The sequence below is a fragment of the Sapajus apella genome, unplaced genomic scaffold (assembly GCF_009761245.1).
Source record: "Sapajus apella isolate SASKATOON/1434 unplaced genomic scaffold, GSC_monkey_1.0 scaffold5, whole genome shotgun sequence".
Taxonomy (NCBI): Eukaryota; Metazoa; Chordata; class Mammalia; order Primates; family Cebidae; genus Sapajus; species Sapajus apella.
Genome location: NW_022436945.1, coordinates 47,373,086 through 47,398,843, shown reverse-complemented (window position 1 = coordinate 47,398,843; position 25,758 = coordinate 47,373,086). Strand labels below are relative to the sequence as shown.

Sequence of the window (25,758 nt, the reverse complement as noted above, 5' to 3'; positions counted from 1 at the left end):
TAAGTAAGTAATTATAAAATCACAACTAAAGTTACCTATAAGTTGCATAATCAAAAGTTCACAGTAATACAGTTTAAGCATCCTAGATAAAAAATCTGAAATAAAAAATGTTCCAGTGAGCATTTCCTTTGAGCAACATGTTTGCACTAAAAAAATTTTAGATGCTGGAGCATTTCAGTTTTCCAAAACAATGAATATATTTCAAATCCTAAATGTCCAAAATTTAAAACATTTCTGATCCCAAGCATTTCAAATAAGAGGTACTCAACCTGTACATTACATATGAACAGCATGTTATAATTTAATAAAATGCTGCACATGACTCACCTTCCTGAATTCTTGAAGAATTAACAACACAACCATGTGATGTAGTATTTATTATTCCCATCAGTGAAGAGTAAAGAGGGTGAAAACACTAAAGGGTTTGACCAAAGTCAACCCTGGTAGGTGACAGAGTCCTGCCATTTGTCTAATACGTTATGCTGACTCACAATGTACAAACTCAAGGAAACCCAGTTTGCTTGTTTCATTATTTTTCTCCATTTCCTTCCTGTCACTAAATCTATGGAGAAGCTTACTTTAAAGAAGGCAAATATATAAATAGAATCTCCCTGAGAGTAGGCACTATATCTGGTATAACATTCCTTCATTAAGCACTGGAGTTTTACATACAAAACTAATTAATATTTAAGTAGACATTTAAATGCAGGCACTTTCATCATCCAAACTTTTCAAATAAGGAAACTGAGGCACAAATACCATGGCTCTATGGCTAATAAGCTTAGGTTGCCAAGCTTTGTTTAGGTAGAGTTGAAATAGGAATCCAAGTTTGGATATTATAAACATATTCATTATTGATGTTCGATATGATGAAAATGGATCTTACTCATCTACAGTGCTCAATGCATAAGCAGAGCTCAATTAATATTTGCCATGCTTTGTGCAATGACTAAATGACACTATGGTATTTTCAGAGAAAGGGACTGGATGCCACACTTTTCAGTGCTATCATCCCTTGAGACTAGTGTGCTAGTGCTACAAAGTGACTCTCCAGAGAAGATAAAAAAAAAAAAAAAAAAAAAAAAAAAAAAAAACAGGAAAAAAGTGGTTTCCACATTTCTTGACCAAGGAAAAACAAGATTTCTCTTATCACTGGAAACAAACCTATGCTGAATAACACATGTCTCCCTACTTGTTATTATTCTGAAATAGATAATTCTCTTCTTCCATTTCACTTCCATCAAGAAATACAGAAGCACTTCAGTAAATAGAAAGAAAAAAAAGATGTGAAGTTCATTAAATTTTTTGGTATACTGCATATCAAAAATTCTGACAGACATCTGTCTCTTTCTGTAAATAAAGTACTAATCCTTTATTTAATGAGACACAGGAGTAATCTCTGCAGCTCAGCTTCTAAATTATGTTTTTCAAATAATACCCATGCATCAGTGAATAAAAATGCTGTTCAAGCACCTTGTATTACAATGGCTTTATATAATTTGTTTCCAAAATTAACACCTCCTAATGAATTTCATCCTGGAGTGTGCAGATTGAAAATGTCAATAATTCATAAATGCTTTCACTAGCCACATTCTAATTTAAACACTTAAATACAATATCTATAGATGCTACAGAAACTGAGATGGCCTTTTATTTTATATTAACATTCCATTCCTTGATGGATCTGCTAAACCTTTCAAACCATCAATTTAGCCTTTTAGAAGAAAATGCAGCTCTTAGTAGACCCTTTTGAGAATCTATTTATAATAGCTCTAGTAAAAATAATAATTTTTCAAAGTTATTATTCGTAATATTTAAAGTTGATATATTTGCGTCTTCAATGATGTACGTACCCTTGTTATACTGATTTGTTACCACTACATAATAACTACAGGACATTTAGAGTTGCTAAACAAAGGCAGAGTTACCTCAGAGTATGTAAGATTAAATATGCATGTTTATGTAGTAAATCCACTGAATACATCTGTGGAACTACTGTTATGTGCAGCACACTTAGAGCTGTGAATAGAGACAAATAGTAACAATCATAACACTTAACAGTTACTGCAAGTGTACTCTGTGAAGTCAACCTGTGAAACACTACTTCATCCTCATCGAAACTCATGACTTTGTTGGTGCTATTATTACAGGAATTATTAAGAAATTATTTTAGGCAGATAGAAAGGGTAAGGGGTCCTCGGTAAGACTTCCTCTTTTAATAAAAACAGTTCCTGAAACATTTCTTCAACAGAAGGCAGCTTGAAAAACCTGACTGGCAAGCATTGATATGCAAATGCTGGGGACTAGAAACCGGATCCAACGGTTCCCACCAACTTCTCGTGACCACATGTGCTAGGTGTCATGGCCACCTCTAGATAACACCACATGTACAGAGCATCATGGCAACCTGCATCTGTATATTAAAAGGCTAAGGTGGGAGGGCCAGTTTTTTTCACTGGCTAAATGAATGAAACACCTGGTAAAACCAATCCCTTGGGCCCTATGCAAATCAGACACCGCCTCCTCCAGCCTCCCAATAAAACCTACTGCTTTCCATGGAAGCGGTGGGTTTTTTTCTCTGTTCAGAGCCCTCCCTTCCTCTGCATGGGGGAGCTTTTTTCCTTCTTTTTTGCCTATTAAGCTTCTTTCTCCTTAAAACCACTCCATGTGTGTCCCTGTCATTAATCTTATTGGTGCCAGACAAAGGACCCTGGTGTTTCTCCAGTCATTGAAGCCATATCACCATTAAGACAATGCTATAAAGGACAAACGGATCTCTGCCTCAGGGAAACTTATAGTCTAATAACTGGTGATTTTTAGTATATATAAGCTGTTCTTAAATGCTCTCAAAGAAACCTGTGTAAAGACATTATAAACTGACCAGAAAGAAGTGAATGATGGAGAAAGGGGGAATTGTCAAGAGAAGCTGAAGTTAGAAACACAAGAAAAAATGGTTTGACTAAAATTAAACTTCCCATGGAAAATGTCATCTATTCGTTCTTAAGACATACATTTTTGACTAATTCTTATTACTAGGTTCTATACATCCAGCTCTGGATATGTACCAAATATGACATTAAAAATGAATCTAGATCTAATTTCAGAAATTTAGTAAATACTTTAAAATTAATAGTCCCAGAGTTTGGGGACTGAAAGTATGTTAGATGCATTTAGTTTAAGCTGATATTTTATAAATAAGAAAAAGGAAACTAGATAATTGAGATATTAGCTCCAAATCACAGTTTATTTTAGATGAATTGGCATCCCAATTTTATCAAACATCAAAAAACAAAACCTAAAATGCAATAAAACAAATAAATGGGAAAAAAAATAAATAAAAAATTAAAAAAAAAAAAAAAAAAAACCAATGAGTGAAGATCTTAAAGCTACCTTCTAAGGGCTTCGGTTGACATATATAGGATATATTTGACATATGTCAATTTCTAAAGAATTCTAAAATTTTTTTGTTTCAGTTCTAAAAATTATATTTGTACAAATGAACATATTATTCACCATGTTATTATTAAATACAAAATATGTTCTGTTCTTTGGCAAGTGAATGCAGCCCCAAGTTGACCGAGGCATCTGAAATAATTCTACAAAATGCCAGAATATTACATAGCTCTTCAGCATTTCTAGAGTAATCCTCAAGATGCTGGGTTTTGTTGGTGTTTTGCTTTTTTCTTAAGGGATGTTTTGGTGGGTTTTGTAGTCTTATTCTCTTGCATGAAATGATGATAGTGAGGAAGGAGACCTTTAATCCTCTTATGCTTCTGAGAGTACTTCCCCCTAGACTTCTACATTGCATTTCAACAGGAGAAGTAAAGGCTGGCAGACCCGGGTGCCACCCTTAATCACACTCTTGTAGTTCACAGGCATGGTATGGAGGAATCTTTCAGGAAGGCATTGGTTTTTGCTTCCATATGGTCAAACCCCCATCTAGTCATGTACTACATGCCTATCTCATGGATCATGACCCTTTCACATATAATTTCTAGAACTGTGAGCCTCTAAAAGGGCAAGGATTTTCTTTGTCGAGGAGCTCGGCTATTGGGGCATTCAGGCCCGCCAGAGTTCCCGGCCGAATAAATCACCATTTCCTTCCCAGTTTGGTCTTGAGAGGTTTGTTTGTGGTCTTTCCTACTTCAATATAAACTTACCATTCTGAGATTAATTCACAAGATTTCAAGAGGTCTGGTAAAGACAATGTTTAGTTATAATTCTATCAGAAATAAAGTAACGACTTCTTACAGCTCGGGTTTATCTTGTCAATAGAATTAGGATAGCAATTTCTGCCCTCATAATCCATAAAATTGTCAAGTGAATCAAAAATTACCACATTACTTACTACTTTATTTTAAATACTCTTCAGGATTAAATAGTAAACTGATTTGGGGCTAAAATCTCAATTATCTGGTTTCACTTTTGTCATTTATAAAATATTGGCTCAAATAAATGATATCTGAGTGTTTAGATACATTATGCTTCTTATACAATTTTTATATAATTTAAGAAAATTCAATCAATCTATCATTTCTAGGAAAAAAAATTTATGCAAATAATATTTGTTTTTCAAGCTTTCTATGAATTTTCTATTCATATTTGAAAGGTCAAACATTTTGTAAAAGCTACATGAAGCTTCTGATTTTCCTTTAATTATTGTCTTACCTAATCTGCTTTGTCACTGAGCACTCACATACCTCAAAAGGGGAGTGATGGGAGGAAAGGATGGCTTACACGATGATTGTTGCTTGTGAAAGTGACTCTGTCCATGCAAAACCCTCAAATATAGTGTCATGGTTAATACTGAGTGTCAATGTGATTGGATTTAAAGACACAAAGTATTGTTCATGGGGTGTCTGTGAGGGTGTTACCAAAGGAGATGAACATTTAAGTCAGTGGACTGGGAGAGGCAGACCCATCCTCAATCTGGGTGGACACCATCTAATCTGATGCCAGTGCAGGGGCTAGAATAAAGCAGGCAGAAGTTGGAAAGAGCAAATTTGTTGAGTATTCCGGGCTTCATCTTCTATCTGTGCTGGATGCTTCCTGCCCTCACATCAGACTAAGAGTTTTTCAGCTTTTGGACCCTTGTACTTACATCACTGATTTACAAGGGCTCTCAGGCCTTCTGCCATAGACTGAAGGCTGCACTGTCAGCTTCTCTACTTTTGAGGCTCTGAGACTCGGACTGGCTTCCTGGCTCCTCAGCTTTCAGATGCCTATTGTGAGACTTCACCTTTGATCCTGTAAGTCAATAGGGAACCCAAATACTGTTGCTAAGAAGATTTGTAATCTGTGAAATTCCTCCTTACTGATACTCAAATTTAAGTTATTCTTAGTCCTACTTATTCGGTATTTACACTACACCATTATATGTGCTGGGTATTCCCTCTATTGTCTTATTTAATCCTCATATCAACCCTGCTGAGATTATTGTCACCATTATGCAGATAAGTACAAGGCTCATATAACTAGTAATTGGTAGAGCTGGTGTTTGAACTTTGAAGCCTGCACTAAACCTCTGTGCTACGCTCTCTGGGAAAACAGAACATAATGGTTATGATAATGATGAGGACAACCCATATTTATTGAGTGCCTGCTCCTCTTTATTATCCAATTAATACATACCACTAGCAGTTAGATAGTGTCATGATTTCAAGATTACACTGGCAGAAACCGTGGTACAGATAACTTAAAAAAAATAGTAAGTGCCACATCCAAGATACAATGCCAGGCTTCTCACCAGAGTACAATTATTAAACCACTATCTTTCATGTGTAAGCTACTATTATTGAATATCTCCATTGATTAAAGAGAAAATACTATTCCCAGCTATCCCTATTACTGTCTAAATGCCACGAGTGCTTTATCTGTTAAGCTATATTCAGCAAAAATAGAAAATGAGTTGGCGGCCTGCTTTCAATAAAAATATGATTGTGATTTCAACAAACAAAACATTTTAAAGTTAATATCAGTAACTGGGAATAACTTTATCTTACAAAGTAACACTCTAAGTTTTGCTAAAGAATCTCTTCTCAAAGTTATCAATTTAAGGTCTATTTTCAGATTACTATGCTTTTCTTGGATACCATTTAGGGCAGTACCACATTCCAGACTTACCAGGTACATGTTGGTCACCTGGAAAGCAGAAGCCGGTGTTTGACTTAAGTCAGTAATGTCTGACAGGGGTCAGGTGCGGTGGCTGACGCCTGTAATCCCAGCATTGTGAGGGGCTAAGGTGGGCATATCACTTGAGGTCAGGAGATGGAGACCAGCCTGGCCAACATAACAAAGACTCATCTCTACTAAAAATACATAAATTAGCCAGTGGTGGGCGCCTGTAGTCCCAGCTACTCAGGAGACTGAGGCAGGAGAATCTCTTGAACCCGGGAGGCGAGGTTGCAGTGTGCTGAGCACACACCACTGCACTCCAGCTTGGGTGACAGGGAGAGACTCTGTCTTAATAAATAAAAATAAAACATGTCTGAAAAAGGTGAAAGAGACGTAGGCGTAGAAGAACTAAATATGTCAAGAACAAAGTGGTACGCATAAAACTATTTGCTAGTGGTTGCCTTACTTGAAAAAAAAATCATGTTTTATTCATCATGTATCTTAAAGTACACTTGTAAAAGTATCGGTTTTCTCATGTGGTTCCTCCTGTTTCTTCTTTCATTCTTCAGTGACCAACATAGTTTGTTTGCGACAATTCAGTAGCATTATTTCATTGGCCTAATCAAATATCGTTAATTGGATAGTGAATAGTTTCTACTTATTTTCCATTCTTTATAATGCATTTAGTTCTGCAGTATTGGAATATTTAATACAAGAATTGCATGCCTCTGAGAATGACGGCATTATCTTCCCTATCTGCTTTCCTTACAAATTTATGTTCCTCCTGTGAGAGATAGTGACAGAAAGAATACATATTCCTTAAAATACTGGTATAAACCGGGTAGGTCAAAATTGACAAAGGAATTAATAAGCAGATAGTCATGCAAATGTATATAATGTGACATACAATCCAAAGGCGAGGAATTGAATAGAAAAATTAAATTAAAATAATAGAAATATAGTATAAAGTATGCTTTCCCTCTCATTTTTTGTAATACTCAATCAACATCTGTGAGGCCATTCACTAAATGTATTTTTTGTTTGTTTTAGTGAAATGTATTAAATCAGAGGAAAAGTCAGTTTTAGAGAATGAAACAAATGACCACATTATTCTTTGCTCATTGGACTGCTGTCAACATACCTTACAGTCTATTTAAACTAACTAGCCCCAAATATGTTTTTTTTTCCTTAAAAGCCATCTGTAGAAGGGTCATAAAAATAAATTTGTTAGTGAGATCATTAGGGAAGGAACTACCAACAATATAACCTTACTAGGTGTAACTTCCTCACTAATTAAATAAGCTTCCTGGTAGACAAAAAAAAGTGGCTGATACCTATTAAACAGATAAGAGTTGATCCTTATTAAATCTTTACTTTTATGTTTATATTAACTGTAAGTACTGTATAAATAGCACACCTTCTACATAAGGTGTTATTTTTTGTAAAAAAAATGAAATGCAACTTTAAAGAACAAATACATTTTAAATAGAAGTTATATGTTTTCAGGAACCCCTATGTTATGATAAATTCTGCTAACTTACTAGGAAGTAAGCTGTGTATGTTCAATGACTGTCTCATTGTCCGCTGTGAAATATTCACTTAAAACAAGCCACTCAATAAATATTTTAAATTTATTAAATAAATACAAGAGTTTTCTATCTCAGATGCTCTTGAATAACAGGTACAACTTTATTTGTATTAAGAAAGATAAATTTAAGGAAAAAAATAGAAATAAAATGGTGATTTGGATTGCGCCAATGCTATGCTGAAGTGAGTATTTTCTGATTATGAAGCTTAATTAATACAACTATTTGTTATTTTTGGTTAATATTCTAATTACACAAACCTCACCCTAAGCCAAAAACCAAATAACCATGCTTTGTTCCATTATGCTACATTTCAATTTTATTATATTATTTGTTTTGAGATAGAGTCTCACTCAGTCACCCAGGCTGTGCAGTGGCATGATCTCGGGTCATTGCAACCTCCACCTCCCAGGTTCAAGCAATCCTCCCGCCTCACCCACCCGAGCAGCTGGGAGTACAAGTATGCACCATCATGCATGGTTAATTTTTGTGTTTTTAATAAAGACAGGTTTTCATCATGTTAGCCAGGCTAGTCTTGAACTATTGACCTGACCTCAGATGATCTGCCTGCTTCAGCCTCCCAAAATGCTAGGATTAAGGTGTGAGCCACAATGCCCAGCCCCACTATACCACATTTTTAAATAATGAAAACTGCAAACAAAACAGCTTGGATTTGAGGGCATTTTAAACATAATTAAATGAATGCATAAATTTAAAACAAGATGAATTTATGGAAAGAATAGCTAACAGTTATTGAATGCTTACTATGTGGAAACTGTTACTATTAATTATCAAAACAACTTTTTGGTAGGAACTATATTATTACCATTCTACAGATAAACAAATGAGGAGCTGAGAAATTAAAATTACTAGCTCAAGGTCACAAATCAAGTAAGAGACAGAGCTAGAAATTTATAAGACAATCTTGCTCCAAGATTTATGCTCACTGGATAGCATATAATTTCCCAAGAAGATTACAGATCAGTTTGTACTGAATTATTTTTCTCCCACCCAGAAAATGAAGTAACACAATCCTGATGCCCTATTTCAAATGTCAGTGGATTTGAAAAATATATTCAAATACATGATGTTTTAAATGAAATCTCAAGTCATGAATTTTGGATGGTTTGTTATATACAGTACACACACACACACACACACACACACTATATACACACTCGGAAACAGCATGGAGATAAAGTTTTAGGTTTCTGAGATTTATGAGTTCTATATTTACTAACAACAAACAATTACATCTTAACCCACAAGTCTTTCCTTAACATCAGTTTCCCTTTTACGCATGTAAATGCATAAATTCATCACAATATGGTCAAGTTCTAGGCTCTATTGTGCCTTATTAATTTTACAGAAGAAGAGAGAATTATCACAGAAAATATTAACTCCTTAGTGATGGAAGTTAACATCAAAAGCCTACAATATAAAAGAAAAAAAAAAAACAGTATAAAATCCCAGTGTGGTTCAATGCTACAACAATGCATTTTTGTTCTGTTTCAAAACACACGGAGTTTCATCTACCATTGTAAAACTGATGTCTTAATAGTACATCTAAGATTATGCATTTGGAGGATTTGGCAGTGTTTTATGAATCTTCTCTCTCAGTTTAGTGAACTATATATTATCTATTTGAATTCAGGGCCATTAAATTCTTGCAAAGTGTTTATTGCACTATACATATTATTGGTCCTGTCACTGAACAGTGCCCTCTTTCTGTTTTATAGCTAATGTAGCATTTCTCCATGACATCAATAGATTAAAACATTTACTACCAGAAAAATTATGTGAAAATGGAGCAAACTCATTTTGCTACAAGCTAACTCAATAAATCTGTCCAGTTTACTGATGTTCACTTTCCTTTAAAATCAGTACATATTTATCTTACAAACTTCAAGAAGGCAGAAGAGAGAGGTTAATTTTCTTTTTCTTTCTTTTTTTTTTTTTTTCTACTCCTGGCAGCAATGCTACATTGTTAATGTTAATAAATGGCAGTTGGATAGAACCAGATCTATATTTCTGATATGTACTTGGGAAAATTTAGAAAAGGGTCAACGAGGAATGTATTTACATTTTAAAATGTTCTATCCATTGTTACTGGAGCTACACAACTTTTTCAATAACAGAAGAAGGCAGTACAGCTAAAGTTAATTGGTTTAATTTTATGATGTTAACTTGATGTCTTTCTTAAATTTATCACCAAAAAGTAAGTCATTAGCAAATCTAATTTGCTTCCATTTGAGCAAATAAAAATAAAATATAGGCAAATTTAGTCCTGTATTTTTAAGCTGATAATTGAGGAATAAACAAAATGGTAAAAATAGTACTTTTCCTGACAGTATTGTCAAGGAAAGGATATTTTTACTTTAAAGTTAAACAAACTCTTCATTTTCCAATTCCTTCCCTGTCACAGAAGATGATTATGAAAACGGCTTATACGGCCAGGTGTGGTGGTTTACACCTGTAATACCAGCACTTTGGGAGGCCGAGGCAGGTAGATCATGAGGTCAGGAGTTCAAGACCAGCCTGACCAACATGGTGAAACCCCATCTCTACTAAAAATACAAAATTAGCCAGGTGTGGTGGCAGGTGCCTGTAATCCCAGCTACTCAGAAGGCTGAAGCAGGAGAATCACTTGAAACCAGGAGGCGGAGGTTGCAGTGAGCCAAGATTGTGCCACTGCACTCCACTCTGGGTGACAGAGTGAGACTCTGTCTCAAAAAAAAAAAGAAAAAAAAGTAAAAATATAAAAAAAATATAGAAAGAAAATGGATTATATAACTGCTTTTCTAGAGCCACGGTGACCAGTTGGCCAAGGATGCAATGCTTAGAACAGATGCTCACAGGTAATACAACCTCATCTCTCCAAGCTCCACATGACAACAACTTTGTCCTTGGTTATGTCGATACAATGAAAAAATAATAATAAATGTTATTAAACCAGGCAATACCATAGCTATAAAAAAGTTATGCAACATCATTTTTGTAAACTACCACAAGTGCAAAATATCTCTGATTACATATACGCTAGAATTTTTATTATGATACATTTGATCTTATTTCTGAAAAGCTATGTGTGAATAAATGTCTTCTTTCATTTATATATACTATTTTCTTGCACATATGTTAATACTTTCCTTTTACATAAGAAAAATCAAGTTGCTTATAGAGCCACTCTTCTTTAATTAGCTCTTTTGGAATTAAATATGATTCTCCTATATCAGCACCCCAGCACACATCACTTACCATTGAATACTGCCTTTAACAATTTTCTATACATTTATCTTACAATGAATGAAATGCAACCTCCACTATGACGTTTGCAGTCTGCTTTTAAAATATAAGTCTTAGGAAGAAAGTTTTATAGAAATCTGTCACTTTGATCTGTGAGTAAGACATCTTCAATTACAGTGTTTACAAGAACTTCAATAATCAGTGAAATGCCAGAAAGCAGCAGATTTTGTATAATATTGGCCAATTGTTTCAAATATGTAAGTCTTACTTGACCAACAATATTACAGCTGCTTTTTAAGAAGGTAGATAATATGCTAAATGTTAAAAAAGTGGTAAGATAATTAACATTTTATCAAATCAGATTTATAAATGGTTATATAATATTTTTGTAATACTAAATAAATAATATTTGCTAAATACTTATTGATTGATGATGCCTACAAATGTTTTGAGTTACTCAAACATAGTATGTTCAGATATTACTATGTGGCATAGCATTCTAGTTTGGGATCCCCTAAAAAGCTGAGCCCAAGACAAGAACTTTGATGCAGGTAGTTTACTGGGGGGTAGGGGGGTGAACCCAGGAAATACGAGTAAAGGAAAGGAGATACAGACAAAGAGGAAATGCCAAAAATATGTGGTATTGTTGCAGTTGTTGCTGTTGGTAAGAAGAACCAAATTATCTCAAGATCCCTGAGAAATACAGACTGCCACCCAGAATTGTACAACTGAAATTGGAAGCTGGAAAAATCTGCATGAGCTCCTCCTCCCCAGTGCTTGAGGACAATCTTCACCAGTATGACATCCACCACACACAAGCAGATGGCTGGGGTGCCCACGAAGCAAGCCACTGGCATTGAGGAAAGTCTTAGGGAAGAATGCTTAAAGACAAATAGAAGGTATTTGAGGTGGGAATTGGGTACCTGAGGTAGGCCTGAGTGCCCACAATAGTTCATCTCAGGTTGGCTGAAATCAGAATTGGACCAAGGGGATGCAACATGTGTGCAGAGGTATCTACTAAATGTGTGTGTGTGTGTGTGTGTGTGTGTGTGTGTGTGTGTACTCAAGCACACATGAACAAAACAGTACATTGACCATAATATTTAACCCTGATTCTATCATAATATCATTTTATATTTACTTAGCAGTCACTTCAATTTTGTTACTGCAAAATATATTTTTAATCTTGTGTGCATGTGTGTATGTTACATGGCAGCTTTTCTTCACTCGTTCTCCCACAACAAAAAGCCTTTTTTTTTTTTTTTTTTTTTTTTTTTTTACTGCTACATTACTAGCTTATTTTTGTAACTTTCTTTCCAGTTACATGCAGCTGAGAGTGAAAAGTTCAGAAAAGAATTGTAGTGAGAGGTCGAACATTTACACATTCCATAGAACACATTCTGCAGGCATAAAAAAGGGGAAAAAATAGAACTTGTTGTGGGTGATTCTGTCTATTCTCTTGTCAATCCTGGGAATGGAGAAAGATAAATCACCTACCCCATGAATCCTGAGTTCACAAATAGCTTAGACACACCTGATGATTGGCACTTGGGCAGAAGTAATAATTCTTTTCTCCTACTTCATTTAATGAGATGATAACATTTATTTGAAGTTAGCCTTTGAATAGCTTTTCCTATTGTGATGAGAGAAAATGTGTTTAGATAGACCTCTATCATAAGAAATTATTAACTAAAATACTTTCTATGTGAAAAACCATTGCTCATTTTTTGGACTCTTATTTCTTAGTCTTTTAAAATACACCTTAGAAAGGAACTTTGAAAAGTCATCTTTAATTCAGTATTATGTAAAGGGGCCCAGACTACTTGAATAAAAAGTATAAAAGAGACAGAGAATGCTTGGAATTTCAATTCACATACTTTCATTTACTGACTTACATATACAAAAGTAAGCCCTTGCAATGTTTAAGATTTTGAGAGAATATAATAGACCTAGAATTAGATCAAGGTCAATTAATTTAACACAGTAAATTAGCAAGGAACTTGAAATATTTATAAGCAATTTACAGGCAACAGAATGTATGCTTTGGTGAACACTAGGCAAACAATAAATACTTGCTGATTCATCAACTTAATGAACTTAATGATGAGTTAATAAGAGCTAATTTCTAGTTGGATAAAGAACATACAGGAAAAAAATGAGTATACTCAGTCCTTGTCTCGCAAGCATAACTGGCTCCAAAATGTCTTCTCATTGGAGGAAATGTGCACCAGATATCATCACTAACTGGTACAATTAATATAAAAATGCAGGCTATGTTTATTAATGTTAAAAAAAGGCTCCAGAGTCAATCTAGTAATATAGTAACTGGCATTCATATTTACATAATTAAATAATTATACAGTTTTATCATTACATATTTATGTAATTACTTTTTAATGCACAGAATTCATTGCAGCAGCTGCAATATCAGACCTCATCATTTTCCAAGTATCTGAGTATTGTGCCACTCAGATCTTCATGTTTAACTGACAGACAGTCTGAAAAGCATGTAGTAGTCATTTTTGTCAATGGGGTCAATTTTAAATTTTAAACAATACATTTCAATGCAGAAACACAGAACATAAATGTATACAGAGAAAGGTATATCAAGAGACAAAAGGAACTAAAACCAGTGATGAATAAATAAGACAGCAGTGGCTTCATGCAAATGGAAGCCATCTTTTGAATTTAAACAGTGGCCAATGTATGTTCACATAGTGGTATGACTTATACATGGACCATAAGTCAAAATTTGAGGGGATTGAGATACATGGTAGTGAATATATGATACCACTATGTGAACATGTGTTGGCCACATATTTAAATTCAAAAGATGGCTTCCATCTGCATGAAGCCACTGCTGTCTTATTTATTTAATATTTAATAATCACGCAATTTAATTTTTACATTCCATTCAATTAAGTGAATGGAGTTCAAATTCTATAAATACTTGTACTGAGCACTTTACATACAATTTCTCATTTATTCATCTTATAATATCTTCATGTTATGGATAAGAGATCTGAGGCTAAATGAACTGAATTGTCTATGAGTAGGATTTCAATTCACATTTGTAGATTCCAAACCTTCCCTTTTTTCTTTCTTTTTTTTCTTTTTTGTCTAAGACAAGGTCTTGTTTTCTCACTGAGGCTGGAGTCAATGTGGCAAAATCATAGCTCACTGCAGCCTCAACCTTCCAGGCGTAAGCAATCCTCTTGCCTCAGCCTCCCAACTAGCTGGAACTATAAGTGTGTACTACTGCACCTGGCTAATTTTTTAATTTTATAGAGACAGGGTCTCAATATATTGCCTAGGCTGGTCTCGAATTTCTGGGCTCAAGTGATCCTCTCATGTTAGCCTCCCAAAGTGCTAGGATTATAGGCGTGAGCCACCACACCTGGCTTAAAACCTTGTTTCTAACCAAAATGCTGTACTGTTGTTTGTGAATGTAACACGGTATGAAATGAAATGCAAAAGTGAAATACAATTTTTGTTGCAATGATTCTTAAAACTCTCAAACATGTTTTTCCCTGATAATGTTTAAAGCTAGTGGTACTCTAACTGACTTACTGAAAATAGCATCTATTCTGTTAAATTAAGTTTGGCCCAAAGCTGCTCCTGTACATATTTTATGTCTGACCTCAAGTTTTCTCCATATATATTGAACTGCAATCTCACTTGATGTGTAGACTGTAACCTGGTCTCATAACAAGCAGTGAAGTCGCTGCCAACCACAGGCAGCCAACCGTTCAAAGCAGGCTCAAATAAGTCACACACTTAGCTGTAATTGATCCAGTTGTGTTTGTACTGCACTTTTGTTTTCTGTATGGCCCTTTCCATTTTTTTTGTCCATAAATGTTATCAGCCATGTGGCAGCCCCAAAGTTGCTTTGAATCTATTCTGGTACCGGGAGCTGTCCAATTTGCAAATCATTCTTTGCTCAATTAAACACTGTTAGATTTAATGTGCCTCAAGTTTTTCTTTTAACAGTTCTACAATCATACTATTTTATATATAAAAAGACTATGAAGCATATGTTTTAAGATAGCACTGTTAGGTTTGTACGGTCCCCTGCTGCCAACTGGATCCTAACTTCAGTAAAAAAAAGGACAGAAAGTAACACTAGCAATCACTGCATACTTTTTATGTGCAAGATTTCCACATTGCAAACTAAATATCATTTATAACTAGTGAAGTGAAATAACACTGTCCTCCTAAAATAGTAACAGGCAAATACTCTTTGGTCACATTGTCTGTGAATGTTGATAGTGGTCCTACAAAATGTCTTTTATGAGAACAGCAATCCCTGATATTAGAGTAAGTTGTGCTCCAAAATGATGTTTCTAATTAGGTCTTGATATCTTGGGATTGGTCCTCCCTTACGCACCATGTTCACCTGTTGGTAACTTTCGTGGACAGACTCCCAAAATCGACATGATTTATAATGTACTACAAATCCTTCACAAATGTGTCATCTAATTTTGATCAACCTGGCACATTTATTAATACAACTGAGAAGTACAATGTCTGCTGGATGGAATGTTAAATTAAGTGAGTAGAGTTATGTCATAGCATGTGAGATATCACTTGAATACAGCCTATGTCAAAACAAAAAACAATAAACAAAAAAACACAAATCAATAATATTCATTTGAAGTGTATGAACTTTGCTTGACAAGTATATTAGAGTGTTGTCAGATTAGCAAATAATTATATAGGGAATGAAACACACTATGTGAATGTGTAGTTCCACACTATTGAATCAAATTTAGTTCATTCAAGAGAAATACCAAGATTCTGATATTTACATGTATTGTAAATACACATGTTTAAGTAAACAAGTTTAGCACCATTTATCTAAACCTTACAAATAATATGCAATACCTTGCTTAGTATAATTCATTCAAAATCCAACTTGAAAATTCAAAAATTCAATAAACTGCTACAGTTCTGTTGGTCTGCCACCTGGGCATAAGAATCTATGGATCCGTTATTCAGGTAAGAGATAATGGCTCTAGTTGGCAGGTACATGGAATCCTGCAAGTAAGGATCTCTTGGAGAATAAAGGGACATTCCAAAGTGAAGTCTCAAAAGGACAGAACCTCCCCCTGCGTAAATTTATGGATGTTTTAAAGTTAGAGATTGGCTCAATGGCCATTCCCCAAGACTGATCCTCATTAGCTTTTTAAAAATGTAAATGCTACTTATTGTTTCTGAACAATAGAGTCAATAATTAAAAAATATATATATAGATAGACACACAGGATTTCACAAAGGACAAAGGCTTTGACTCCAAAACCAGGGAAAAACCTACCATCCAGCCACAGATTTCAGAACTGCATTTAAAGCCATGGTTTAGATATCTGAATAAGATGAAGAACTCACTTCATTTTTAAATGTCCATAAAAGTAGCATCTATCAAACAATTCCAGTTTTAGAAATAATAAGTATGTTTTCTGTTAGCAAAGCTAGATTGACTATAATAAACATACATGCCTCCTTGAGTATTTGTCTAAGAGTAGCATGGCTATATCACGGTAAAAGTCAATGAGACCCACAGCCACTCCAGATGTTAGATGCATTTTTTTCTACTTAAATTTCATTCTATCATGCTGTGTAATCTTCCATGCCAAAATACTAGCTCTCTTAGATACACCAGAATTTGAGTGCAATCATCAATACAGTTTATACTAGCTACTATTGGCAGAATTCAAATTTATCTAGGTAAAAACAGTTTATTCAATAAATATTATATTGTATTTTTTTCGGGAGTTGGGGGGCAGAGTTATTGGCAAGGTTTTTTTTTTGGGGGGGGAGGGGTTGTGAGATCAGGCTTTCAAGTCACATAATTAATTTCAATTTCAATCCCAGCCAATTCTATCAATATTTGACTATGTAAGGATGAGTGAATAATACATAATCTTTCTTTGCTTCAGTTCCCTTTTTAAATGAAAGTATCATAAAGGTCTCTATCTCCTTGGCTTACTGCAATGCTTATAAAAAGCCTGGCACAGAGTAAATGCTTGGAAACTAGCATATTCTTATCGTTATATACAAAATGATTAACATGACTGAAGGATCAAAGGTAAACACAAAAAAAGAAAACACAGTATTCGCTTCCTCAGATTTCATAATTTTGCTAAGGACATGACTTATACTCATGTAATAATTAGGCAATTAAGTGCATGAGCCAATTAGGTAGCATTAAATAAGCAGTAAATTACCAAAACATGTATAAATTAAACTAAAATAAAATTAGCTAAAATAATCAGCTAAATTTAAGAAGTTGATACAATGTAGTAGAAATGGTCAGAAGTGTGTAATAGTAAGATCAGTATAACAAATTAGCAAATTTCCTATGTGTATAATAGGGCTTGAAGTTTAAGAATTGAGCTGGGTACAGTGGCTTACGCCTATAATCCCAGCACTTTGGGAGGCTGAGGCCAGCAGTTCACCAGAGGTCAGGAGTGAAGACCAGCCTGACCAAAATGGTGAGAGCCTGTATCTACTAAAGTATAAAAATTAACCCGGCATGTGCACTCCTGGAGTCCCAACTACTGGGAGGCTGAGGGGGGAGAATCACTTGAACCCGGGAGGCAGAGGTAGCAGTGAGCCAAGATCATGGCCACTGCATTCCAGCCTGGGCGACAGACTGAGACTCCATCTGAAACAAATGAATAAGTAATGAATAAAGTTTAAGAATTGTTAAGAATAGAACACGATACCTTTCAACTTTGATCAATTTTTGTTTTTAACTAAATATATATATATATATATATATATAATATCATGTTTTTCTTTGAATTTTTTATTGTTTTTCTATTCTTGCAAAAAAAAAAAAATCATCCATCTGATCTGTGCAGTAAACCACCATGGCACTCTTTACTTATGTAACAAACCTACACATCCTGCAAATGTACCCCTGAACTTCCAATAAAAGTTGGAAAAATAATAAATTATCCATCTATGGAGCCTGAATTTTCAACATGATTTTAATTTCAAATCAAAACAATTGAAGATCCTGAGACTTTAAATAGCCAGTAGCTAGATTTTTTAAAAGTACCTTTAAAAACAAATTTTAAATATTGAGTAAGAATTAGCAAACCTCTCTCGCTAATATCATAAAAACACAAAAACCAAAAAACTCAGCAACTACAATTTAAAAAGCATTTGCAACTTCAGATTCATGACTTGGATACATGAGTTCACTAGAGTAAGACAATATATAATGCCTCTAAATCCCTCTCCATACCAAAGGACACTTTTTGTTGGCACAGCGGCCCTTTCTCCCAGAGCCAGTATAAACTCACATGAAACTTTCCATGAATAAATATGAAATTATCTGCAATACTAAACAAAAAGGAGATGGCAAGTTTGGAAATAATCCAATAAAGCTCTGCCAAGTGACCCACAAAACCTGAATCTCAGAGGAGAACAGCTGAAATTTGGGTATGGTGAATGTAGCATATTTAAGAAATTTAGTTAAATCACACTTTACACCCACAAAGGATGAGAAAGAATAAAAGCAAGAGAGAGTTACCCATATTGAATTTGAAATGAATACAAGCAGTCACATGGTGAGTTGAGCCCTCCACAACATCTCTAATGGGGTCTTGTTATGCTTGCAAAAGGTATCAGGCACATATGGGTCTATCATCAGGGGGTCTCGGAACAGTGGAAGGCCTTAACATATCATGGAGGCATGCTGGGGTATATTTGAGCACATGAAACGCCAGGGTTTTTCTTTCTTTTACTTATTCTTCTTCATTTGCTTACTCTCCATACACTTACAAACATTTCTAATGTCTGATTTAAAAAAACAAAAAATATTTCTAAGGTCTAGCTAGAAAACTGAACATGTCCACATTTCAGCCACATTAAACTAAAATACCTTTAAAAATCAAGGTCAAACATCTTTAAAATAAATTGAAAAAAAAAAAAGAACTAAGTAGGCATATTAAAAGAAATGGACAAGTTATTTTTAAAGTCAACATTATTACTCTATATTTTACCTTTCTTTCACAATATTAGCACAGGCATATCTCATTTTATTGAGCTTCATTTTATTGTGCTTTGCAGATATTGTATTTTTTGCAAATTGAAGGTTTGTGGCAACCCAGCATGGAACAAGTCAATTGGTGCCATGTTTTTCAACAGCATGTGCTTAATCAGTGTCTGTATATCACATTGTGGTAATTCTTGCGATATTTCCAACTTTTCATATATGTTACAGGGATCGGTGATCACTGATACTTGACGTAACTATTTTAATTGTTTTGGGAACCATGAAGCATGCCCATATACGATGACAAAATTAATGAATGTTTGTGTTTTGACTGTGCCACTGATCAGCTATTTCCTGTCTCTCTGCCTCTCCCCTTCTTTGGGCCTTCCTGATTCCTGAGACACAACAATATTTAAATTATGCCAATTAATAATCCAGCAATGACTTCTAACTATTCAAGTGAAAGGGAGAGTCCAAGCATCTCACTTTAAATCAAAGCTAGAATAATTAAGTTTAGTAAGGAAGCGATGCTGAAAGCTGAAATAGTCCGAAAGTTAGGCTTCTGGTGCAAAATAGCCAACTTGTAAATGCAAAGGAAAACTTATTGAAGGAAATTAAAAGTGCTAATCCATTTTACAGATGAAGATTAAAAAAGCAAAACAGTTTTATTGCTGATATGGAAAATGTTTTAGTGGACTGGATAGAAGATCAAATAAGCCATAATATTCCCTTAAACCAAAGTCTAATCCAGACCCAAGCCCTAACTCTCTGTAATTCTATGAAGGCTGAGAGAAGTGATGATGTAGAAGAAAAATTTGAAACTAGTGAAAGTTGACTCACGGCGTTTTATAAAAAGAAGCTGTCATGTGTCAGTTCACCACATTTCCAACCTAAACTATTTTCTTGTACTCAAAGTTTTTATATTCATCTGTGTATTCCATGTAGACATTTGATTTATGACCAATAAATTTGATTATCCTTTTGACAAAAAAAAAAAAAAAGAAGCTGTCTCCAAAATTTTAAAATGCAAGGTGAAGCACCAAGTGCAGATGTAGAAGCTGCAGTAAGTTATCCAGAAGAACTGGCAAACAAAATTGATGAAGGTGGCTACACTAAACAACAGATTATCATTGTAGCTAGAACAGCCTTTATTGGAAGTAGATACCATCTAACTAGATAGGAGAAAACAATGTCTGGCTTCAAAGCTTCAGTGAACAATATAGTCTCTTATTAGAGGCCAATGCAGATATCAATTTAAGTTGAAGCCAATACTTATGTATCATTCTGAAAATCCCAGGGCCCTTCAGAGTTACACTAAATCTACTCTGCACTCTACCTGTGCTCTATAAATGGAATAATAAAGCCTGGATAACAGCATGGTCTACTGAATATTTTAATCCCTCTTTTGAGACCTACTGCTCAGAAAAAGGCTTCTGTTCAAAATATTACTACTCAGCTGGGCATGGTGGCTCATGCCTGTAATGCTAACACTTTGGGAGGCCATGGTGGGGTGAATTGCCTGAGCTCAGAAGTTTGAGACTAGCCTGGGCAACATGGCAAAACCCTGTCTCTACTAAAAATAAAATAAAATAAAATAATTAGCTGGGCGTGGTGGTACATGCCTGTAATATCAGCTACTTGGGAAGCTGAGGCATGAGAATTGCTTGAACCCAGGAGGTAGAGGTAGCAGTGAGCTGAAATTGTGCCATCACACTCCAGCCTTGCAACAGAGCAAGAATCTGTCTCAAATATATATATATATTTGAGACAGATATTTGAGAACAATATATATATATATATATATATAAGTAACATAGCCTTAAAAAATCAACAGCAAACACATTTAAAATCAATTGAAAAAATAATATGAACTTACTAGGCATATTAGAAGAAATTGATAAGTTGTTATTTATTTTCAAAAATCAAGATTATCCTCTGTATTTTACCTTTCCTTCAGAGTATTAGCACAGACATATTTTATTGAGGTTCATTTTATTGTGCTTTGCAGATATTGCATTTTTTGCAAAGTGAAGGTTTGTGGCAACCCAGCATGGAACAAGTCAATTGGTGCCATGTTTATATTTATTTTTATATATATATATTATACTCAGTGGCACAGTAGTTCATGCCTGTAATCATAGTACTTTGGGAGGACAAGTGCTGGGCGTCATAGCAACCACATATAGTCCTAGCTACTGAGGAGGCTGGGTGGATGGATCACTTGAGCCCGGGGGTGGAGGGAGGGGTGGAGCAGTGGGTGGGGGTGAGGGGGTACAGTACTGAGGCTTCAATGAGCCAAGATTGCACCACTGCATACTAGCCCGGATGACAGAATGAGAACCTGTCTCACAATGTGTGTGTGTGTGTGTGTGTGTGTGTATTTTTTTCAACGATTATATATATGTATATGCAATTTATATAAAATATATCTAATATACATATCTATATATCTAATAGATATCTATATATCTAATATATATCACTCATGCATATCAATGATCCACCCACTACTCATTGAAGAACATACCTGTCTAGCCACTTCAAAGCTCTGATATGAAAATATATAAAAACATTAATATTATTTGCATGCCTGCTGACACAATATTCATTCTGTAGCTCATGGATCAAACAGTAACTTCAATGTTCAAGTCTTATTATTTAAGAAACGTATTTCATAAGGTTATAGCTGTCATAGATAGTGATACCTCTGATGGATCTGGGCAAAGTAAATTGAAAAGCTTCTGGAAAGGATTCACCATTCTAGATGCTATTACAAACATTTGTGATTCATGGGAGGGGATTTAAATCTCAACATTAACAGGAAATGGAAGAAGGTAGTTCAGCTTTCATGGATGACTTTGAAGGGACGAGGACTTCAGTGGAGTAAGTAAGTGCAGATATTGTGCAAATAGCAAGAGAACTAGAATTAAAAATGGAGTCTGGAGACGTGACTGAATTGCTGCAATTTCCTGATAAAGCTTAAACAATGAGGAGAGGCTAGCTATGAAAGAGCTATGAAAGTAGTTATTAGAGATGGAATTTGCTCCTGGTGAAGATGTTGTGAACACTGGTGAAATGACAATAAAGAATATTACAGAAATTTAGTTGATAAAGCAGTGGCAGGGTTTGAGAGGAGGGACTTTAACTTTAAAACAAGTTCTTCTGTGAGTCAAATAGTAATGAAAAAGCCTTTCATGCTACAGAGGAATTCTTTGTGAAAGGCAGAGTCAATCCATGTGAAAACTTCATTGGTCTCATTTTAAGAAATTACCACAGTAATTCCAACCTTCAGCTACCACCAGCCTGAGTAATCAGCAGCCATTAGCATCAAGGTGAGAGCTTCCACCAACAAAAAGATTAGGACTAGCTGAAGGCTTGGATGATCATTCGAATTTTTTAACAATAAAATATTTTAATTAATATTTCATTTAGCAATTAAGCATTTTTAATTAAGGTATGTACTTTTTTAGAAATAAATACTATTACACACAATAGACTACAGTATAAGCATTACCTTTATATATACTAGGTTACCAAAAATTTCATACGACTTGCTTTATTGCAAGATTCATTTTATTGAGGTGATCAGGAAGTAAACCAGCAATTCTCTGAGGTATGCCTGTACTCACAGAAGGGCACATCATATGGAAATATTTACTTACTGATAAGTGAGGAGATTCTGATACATTTTTTTCAATCAATCTTGGATGTGTTACGATATCAAATAACAAAGTGTGCCTATATGTGACCTTCATTAGCAATTATAATTTTTATGTTCCCATTAAAATCCTTCAGCAAGTAATAGAGTTGCCCTGTGAAGCATTGTTAATTAGATTTTAAAGATGGTTATACATTAGGTCTTCTAAAAACCATTGGTGTTATATCTAAAGAAAGAGTATGCTGGTCAGCATTTTTAAAGCAAGTATTCTATGCCTGCAATGCTAACTGACCACCTACTGGGGAACAGATACTGTTTCTCATCTTCTCTCCATTCTAACTTACAAACAAACCCTTTATTTATGTAGGAAAAAAAAAAGGCTAAAATAAACATTAAAGCAAACAATAGAAGCAACATATAAAGAAGTATTATGCAGCCTGATGGAGAACAGAGACATAGATTCTGTGATGACACGGTTTGGTCTTTTTTTCAGTCCATTTTCTCCTTCATCTGCCCCTCTCTGTCACTACCTAGTAAGACTGTCCTAACTTGCTACTCCTAACAATAGAAATGACAGTCTTGATGTCTATCTCTTATAAATGGATTTTTTTTTTCTAAATCATATCCTGTTGTTCTAATATTTGTTTTTTAACTCCAAAATAAAAAAAAAAATTTTGATGTTGAAAGAATAAGCAGTTTTCATTCTTCCATATTTTTTACCACATAGATGTCTAACACAAGATATTTATGTAAAAATAATTAAATACTAATTTTTAGCATAACCCTTTTACCCATCAAGCTTAGTAACTGAAAGAAACTTTTGTTTTTACTTAAAATTTTTCTGTTCTCAAAAGCACTTCCACAGGAAGATTGTAAATGGGTCATGCTTCTTATTTGAGAGTAGGGTACTGAAAAAAATATCAACTAAGATTTGTTGAGCATTTACATTGTTTCAGGTACTGTTCTAAGCATTTAAATTTATTTGCTGCCTGTAATAATTTTATAACACAGATACTATAATTATTTCCATGTTACTGAAAAGGAAACTGAGCCATAGATAATTTATGTAAATTACTGAAGGATTCTCACTCATTATGATAAGACTACTTCACAAATAATAAAATACAAAGGAGGTTATATAGAAATAAGAGGACAAATAAATACCTTGTGTCAAAATGGGGGAAATGTATGTTTAAAAAACATATTAGTGATACTGAATTAAGACACAAGCAAGATTCTAGAATGAGTGAAAAGGTGGATCCTCATTACCTAAGAATGAAAATGGAGTAAGTCACAAAGTATATCAAATGAATATAACTAGAATATCAAGAAAACACAGGAGTGAAGATTCAACTACACTCTTCATAATTTGACAAAGTTAATCTTGATATCTATTTATTCATCTATCTGTTTATCTATCTATGTAAGTAGAATGCAGAAATAAAAGCAGTAGTGATGATTCATTTAAGAGGACTGAAAGTTGTAGTCAATGAGCTGGACACAATGACTGTAACCAAAGGGGTTCCTGGGTAAGTTAATCTTCAACAGTGATTTCTAGAGGCTTTCGGCAAACTTCTTTTACTTATACTGATCACTTTAATATTAATTATTCAGTTGCAGAAATCAAAGGCATAAAAGTAAAAGCTGAAATTCACATAGAACTAGAAGCTCAAATAAAATGAATGTCAGAATGAATTTTGTAAAGAATTAGTTAAATGCCAACCAGGAATAAAGGGCTGATGCTAATAAAATGTAAGGGAAACATAAAATACCCTTAAAAAGGTGTTTTGTTCATGTGTAAAAGTTGTATAGTCACTGAAAATCCATGTAAATTGAATAAAATTGGCTGGATTCAAAGGGAACAAGCCTTCTGATCATAGTGTCAAAAGAAAAAATGCACAGTGCCCTGAGAAGATAGCCAAAATATTCTTTTCTGTTTTTAGTAGCTTATTTTTGAGCTGGAGTCTCACTTTGTTGCCAGGATGGAAGTGCAGTGGCAGGACCTTGGCTCACTGCAACCTCCGCCTACTGGGCTCAAGCGATTCTCCTGCCTCAGCCTCCACAGCAGCTGGGATCAAAGACACGTGCCACCACACCCAGCTAATTTTTGTATTTTTAGTAGAGATGGGGTTTCACCATGTTGGCTAGGATGGTTGCAATCTCTTGACCTCATGATCCACCTGCCTTGGCCTCCCAAAGTGCCGGGATTACAGAGGTGAGCCACCACGCCCAGCCAGTACTACCTTCTTTAACATTCCTCATATCCTAACAACTCAAGACTTTTCTTCTAAAATCTTCATCATATCCCATAATATGATTATTTTGTAAAAATGTGTTCAAATCTTTATTTCCCAGATTATAAAAAGGAGGTGTCTTCTAAGCTATCATGAGTTTATCACCTACCTTCCGTTATTTTGGTTGGGCACAGTGGGTTATGTCTGCAATCCAAGCACTTGAGAGGACAAGGCAGGTGTATCACCTGAGGTCAGAGTTCAAGACCAGCCTGGCCAACATGAGGAAACCCCATCTCTACTAAAAAAATTAGCCAGGCATGGTGGTACGCACCTAGTCCCAGCTACTTGGAAGGCTGAGGCAGGAGAATCACTTGAACCTGGAAGGTAGGGGTTGCAGTGAGCCAAGATCACACAACTGTACTCCAGCCTGGGCCACAGAGAGAGACTTCATCTCAAAAAAAAAAAAAAAAAAAAAAAATTAGCATAACTTTAACATGCTTCTATGAGATAAGGGTAGTGATATCTTATTATTTTGTCTTATAAACTTACTTGATCATGTAGCCATTTTTCCCCCATCAAATACATTGGCTGATATTCCATAGAACCTACTTTGAGATAGGCTGCCTTACAGAATTCCATATAGCTAAGGTGCTTCTGTTTCTTTAAACTCCAACTTTTTAGGGCCGGGCGCGGTGGCTCAAGCCTGTAATCCCAGCACTTTGGGAGGCCGAGGCGGGTGGATCACAAGGTCAAGAGATCAAGACCATCCTGGTCAACATGGTGAAACCCCGTCTCTACTAAAGCTACAAAAAAAAAATTAGCTGGGCATGGTGGCGCGTGCCTGTAATCCCAGCTAATTTTTTTTTTGTAGCTTTAGTAGAGACGGGGTTTCACCATGTTGACCAGGATGGTCTC

General features: G+C 34.9%; 1 protein-coding gene and 1 long non-coding RNA gene across 6 annotated transcripts in view; both read right to left on the bottom strand.

Annotated features, from left to right (window-relative positions):
- Window positions 1-25,758, bottom strand: part of ADGRL3 (adhesion G protein-coupled receptor L3) — an 844,276-nt gene that overhangs the window by 321,713 nt on the left and 496,805 nt on the right. The window lies entirely within an intron of this gene.
- On the bottom strand, window positions 12,623-19,809 carry LOC116545623. The gene is made up of 3 exons (XR_004266382.1): window positions 19,649-19,809; window positions 14,722-14,727; window positions 12,623-12,635 (listed from the first exon to the last, which is right to left on the bottom strand). It is a non-coding gene; the product is annotated as an uncharacterized LOC116545623 (long non-coding RNA).